This window comes from Neopsephotus bourkii, unplaced genomic scaffold (assembly GCF_033783945.1).
Source record: "Neopsephotus bourkii isolate Nb327-2 ecotype Australia unplaced genomic scaffold, CSIRO-AGI_Nbou_v1 NB_1280, whole genome shotgun sequence".
NCBI classification, from domain to species: domain Eukaryota; kingdom Metazoa; phylum Chordata; class Aves; order Psittaciformes; family Psittacidae; genus Neopsephotus; species Neopsephotus bourkii.
This window is the reverse complement of record NW_026901765.1, coordinates 123,568-129,440: the sequence shown is the minus strand read 5'-3', so window position 1 is coordinate 129,440 and position 5,873 is coordinate 123,568.

Genomic DNA, 5,873 nt, shown 5'->3' with positions numbered 1-5,873 from the left:
TAGATTCCTTTTTTCAGCTTTGTATTTTTTTTTAAAAGTGTTTCTTTTGTTAACTGCATTAGAGATATTAATTGTGCTCATGGAAAGCCACAGTTAGGTGCATATGTATCAAAAGCCACTATGCTCCACATCTAGAGGAAAATTACAGATTGTTTTCTTTAATGATTTCGGTGGTTGCTTGCTGCTCAGTGGCATAAGTAAGTAGGACTGTGTTTCAAATGATTTCTACATTCCTTTGGATTTTTTTGTTTGAGCAAAAGTGTCAGGTTTTTCACACATGGTTCATCCTGGGTCTGCAGCCCTCCAGAGAAGTTATTCTGTTTGTTCTTTATAGAAATAAAGTATAGATTTGAAAAAACATTAATTAAAATCAGTTCCAAAATACATTGTTCTTTCTTTTCAGTGAGACAGTTAATTGACAATTTTAGGTGTTGGTTGTTGAGGGGTGGGACTTCCTTTTCCTGTATGTATGTATAAAGGCATGACTTGTCTTTGATGTGCCAGAACATCATGGTCGGAGTCCTTCCCATGGCCCTCAGTCCCCTTACTTCGTGTCACCCTTCCTCCTGCTGCACAGCCCTATCATTTCCTGCTGACACTGTGAATCATAACCTTGGGTTGCCTGAAGCTGAAGAGCAATTGCTGCAGTTAGTTAACATAAAAGGTAATATTGCCCTTACTGTGGCCATGTGAAGACTGCAGTAATGAGTCAGGAAGCGGATTGGATTTTTGGATTGTAAGTGAATCAGATCTTTATTTAATGGGGAATGTAGATATCACCAGCTGTGTTTTGTTAGGCCGCCTTTGACAGTTAATGTGAGGTAGACCTATCTCAAACACATTTAGAGTGTTTTCATATGCTCCATATTGAGTTCCTACAAATCCTGTCCTGACTTGTGTCCTCAACCCTAATTGTTCAAGGAGGCTGAAAGTTACCACTGCATCGGTCTGCGTATCGCACATTTTGAGTGTTGAATAGAAACACACTAGCTACAAGGCTTGCTGATGGGCCATTAGATGTCATTGGTTTGGAAGTGCTTCATTTGAAGCATATTGCAAAAAATCCCCAAAACCATACCAGTTCTTGATTGGGAAATTTATACCTTCTGTGACATAATGACAGCAAGAGAGTTCAAAGACTTCCTATTTGTATGTTTGAAGAAAAAATGAAGATTAAGGTGAATTTTAAAATAATTTCCAGAAGATATTTTGTCAGTTAAAACCAAAAGAAAGCAAGTTGTAATTTTTGATCCACGTAATCTTGCCTTCATTATGAAACAACATGGCCTCTAAAAGTAAACCTGTTAGCCACAAACTAATGCTTTCGTAAATGTTTAAATAAAAACAAGATATTACCAGCACAAATATGATCAGAAATATGAGCAATAACTCAGTTTAGAAGACTACATTAACATTATTAATCAAAATACTGGAGACAGACTGCTGACAACACTGCTCCATGTGCAGCGTAGTAGTGAAAACAAGGAATAAGGCTTGTATTCTGAGATCATCTTTATGCTGCAAAGCCAGGATACATCCATCATGTTACTAAATGTCATTTATAATCCACTGTAGAATAAACTCCTGAGTTAACATTTTTGCTGGCTGCTACAAGAAGCAAGAAAGCTTTTTAACACTGTGATTTGAAAACATTAGTAATTTGGGATAAACATACTATTAGACCATCCCTGTCAGAGTCTGTGAATGAAGAGGATGCACCCCAAGAGAGTCCCTGCTACGCAGCAGATTATTAAATTTTCAGGAGACTAAACAGGTAAGTTTTTCTTGTAGACACACAGCCACAGAGGCATTCTTTCTGGGGCTGGGGTGGCACCGGCACTAAATCAGTTTGTTATTGTTGAACATCATAACTTTACCTCTAGTTATTATATATGTTCTAACTTCCAAATAATCTCTGCTCCAGAACCTTCAAATACTGCCTCACCTAGTGAAGCAGTACCTTTTTTTAATGACTCAGCACATTCACATGTGTAAAATGGAAGCTGCAACAGGGCTTTGTGGCTCCTCAGAAGGTAGTTTGTCCTTTTACCAGTTCACCATCGAAGCAGGAGCATAGAGCTGGTGAAATTCCTGGCAAACCCCACTGCTTTCTTCTAGTGCAGCAATGTCAAGCTTTTAGGGAAATAATTTCTTTCTGGAAATAAATGTAGCCCTGGAAAAAGATGCCTGTGAGAGAGCAGTGTCAAGATTTTGTTATCTTCCTCTGCCAAGGGAACAGGGAAGCCATACCAGCTGCTTCTAGTCTGTCATGTTCTAAAGAGAATGAAGGGACAAGGATTTAATCTCAAAACAACCTGTCTTTTTCTTTTCTGCCAAGGTTGCCAGTGGTTTTAGGGGCAGGGGTACCCATTGCCTGCAAGTGCAGTAATTATCCTGCTGTATATGATGGGTCACAGCTGCCATGCACTGGTGACTTCTGGTTTCTGGGAAAGTGCAAGAGTTGTGTCTTTCTAGGTAAAAGGTGTCATTGTGTTTTTGTTGTTTTCTTTTGCCAGTTCTTTAGGACGCTTCTTAAGGCAATCTGTGTGAAAAGCAATAGCTATTTGTCTTGTTCCAAGTTATTTATTATATTGTACCATGCTGTATTTATGTCATCAAACATACCTCTCCAATCCAATTCTGTGGATTCAGAACAGAGTTCTGTCTCCTTTTAAATTTGTTGCTAATTCCTTCAGTGAGCAAGTAAGATCATGAAATTCATGGTAGATGTTATTGATGATCATTTGAAACAAAACTTAAAATACTTGCCTTCAGAAGACTTTTGGGACCCTTGTAAGACACATGGTAATTTGTTCTGAGGTACAAAACAATTATTCAAGTTATTGACGTGTGATAAGTACTTTAGTGGAGAATTTCCATCTGATTTCATCATATCCACAGCAGTTTCCACATATCACTTGCAAAAGGACAAGCCCTGAAGTTAAATTACATGTATAGAGAGGTGTTTGCAAGTTCTGTCAACAGTACAGATGCTTGTGCTTGATACCTTTGTTTGACCATGTAGTTCAGCCCTTGCAGTTGCTGTGGACTTCCTTCCACAAACTGGAGGTGGGAAATGAACAGGATCTCACAGTGATGAACTTAACTGAGCAAGACGGAAGTGCAAAAAGCCTTGTGCACTGGGCAGTGTTTGCATTACAGCCAGAATATTTTCATGGGTTCAATCTTTATACTAATTGGATCTTTTTCATGAAGCAGATTTGGAATCTGTGTGTGCTTCTGTTAAAGTCAGTAGGGATTTTTCAGTTGACTGTGGGGCTGTGTCAGAAGAGATGTGATGCAAAAGAGAGTGCTTGGATTTACAGGAATTAAAACCCCTGAGATTATAATTATTCCTGTTGGTGTAATGTTAAAACACAAGCAACAATTTCTCTGAATTGTTAGAACTATTGAAGAAAACCCATGACAATGCAAAAGTTAGCTACAAGCATGCTACCTGGCTTTTTTGTAGTATGCATTAGGGTTCTAAGTTTTTTAAACAGTATTAAATTTGAGTTGAAATACTACTCTAAAATAGGACATATATTTGAAATGTGTTTCACTTTACTTACATGCCACTGAGCTGTGATTTCAGCAGTGTTGTTGCTTAGGTCAGAACCCAGGTATGTGGCCCCATGTTACCTAGTTGTGACATTAGTTTTCAGTTGCAAAAGAAATACCGAATCTGAAATGGAGGACAAGGTGGAAGGGACTGTAGGCTCTACTTATAATTGGGAATTTTTATTTCCATTAAAAAAATGGCTTAGAAGAAGCTTTTTCATTCATCTTTCTATGCAAGTGGATATATTCTCATTGTCTGCTGTTAAAAGGAATATTTTTAACAGCGATGGAAAGGTCCTTGGCATACACGTGTGTAATAATAATTTTAAAGGAAATCATCTGTAAATCCCATTAGTTATCATTTTTCAATTTTCATCTTTCTAAGCATGATTTAACCTCAAGTGTTGCAATTCTGAAATCTAATTAAAGAATTGCCTTTCGTTCCCATCAGAAAGTAGACCTACTGTAGGCTGAATGTTTGAGATGAACAAATGAAAACCTATACCCATTCTGGTTTAGAAGAGCTATGGGGATGTTCCTTGGGTGTGGAGCAGGGCTGAATGTGGCTGTCCTTCCCACAGAAAGTGCAGCCTGATCACATGCCAGTGGGGTTATATTGAGGACCCATTGGGACTAGCGGTGGGTGGATGGAGGAGGCGTGTTTCCATCCAGCACCACCCTCCTGATGCCTTCCTGAGAGGTGATCCCTGCTGAGGAGAGAGGGCTGTGAAACCAGCCTTAACTCTGCCCCTTTGGCCAAGGTCCTGGTGGGCAGTAGTGGTTCCTCTCCCCATCAGCACACTGCATGGTAAATAGAAATGGTAAATGCTCCATCCCTGGCAGTGTTCAAGGCCAGGTTGGACAGAGCCTTCAAAACCATGGTCTAGAGTGAGATGTCCCTGCCCATGGCAGGGGGGTTGGAACTGGATGATTTTAAGGTGCTTTCCAACACTAGCCATTATGTGATTCTATGGCCTTCCCCTCTGCTGCTGCAGCTCTGCTTTGTGCTCTGCAATATCCAATAACAGCGTCCATGGAAACCACTGCTGACAGTGACTTGTAAAGAATTTGTTAATTAAAAGGTATTTAAAATTTTAATAAAGTCGGTATCTTCAATCCACCCAGGATATTGCAAAGAGTATCCCACTCTGCCACCACTCTCCAAAACTGAAATGCAGCTGGAAAGGAAGTGCCCCTTTACACCCAGTTCTCATTGTTATCTTAGCACACTGTCAGGAGACATACATACATATATTAGTATTAAAGTTTCTATAGCTTCAGCAATGAGGGCTTGACCCAGCCCTGTTACCACCCATAAACTCTGTCTCCCAGTTTAGCACAGGGCAAGGCAGTGCAAGTGCAGGGTTTGTCCTGATCCTTGATAGAGGAGTTTCTGCAGTGGAGCCATGCCCAAGAGCATAAAAAAACGAAACACAGTAGCCTGGAAAACAGCAGAATCACTTCAAAATGGACATGAAAGAAAAGATTAGACTAATTTCTTGCAGACTGAAGGGACATAAAAAGCTAAAATCTCATTAGAAACTTGTGGGTGATTGAGTTGAGGAGGTGCTACTTGTGCTGGATCTGGGGGAAGTCTCACGGGAAGTAACAGAAACTGTCTTTGTGTTCGAGGGCTGGATCCATGGTGTGTGTGAAACAACATCAATTGCTGCCTTTCATGCAGGAGTCACACAGTGCAGGAGAGATGTGAACCTGAGAAGTTAGCAGTCTTTGCTAAAAACAGCTCTAAGTGTCACTTAACCAGCACCTAGATGTTATGATTTAAGAAAAGATGATGTTCTCACTATGTGGAACAAAAAAGAGAAAAAAGTAGAAGCTGTAGTAGAATTGATGTAGTTTTAATGTTGGACTCTGGCTGATCACTTCCTTAGGGCAGTTGTAAGTTTATGGGAGAACCTGGGAATAGAGGGGCAAAAGTATCTCCTTTGCTTCCAATGAGGTCCATGAGATGCGAAATTCCATGTAAAGGCTGAAGACAGGGTATTTGGCATTATTATGGATACAAAGGCAGATGAGTTCAACCCTTGCTGTTTCAAGTCTTTATTAAAGTTTTTGGGCAGTTTCTTTCAATGAGCAGGCTGTGAGTAGTCCTTGCTAGTGTAAAGTACTCTGGTAGCTGATAATCAGACTTGAGAGATTAAACATGTGGCATGCAGAATAAGGAGAATTAATTCATTGGTGTTTTCAGTGAGAAAGGGTAAACAACTTGGATGCTGAAAATTGCAGTGGGTGTTTTTATGTTTCCCATATGAAATAAGGGCTGTATTTAAACTTTTCAAAGAAAATATTAT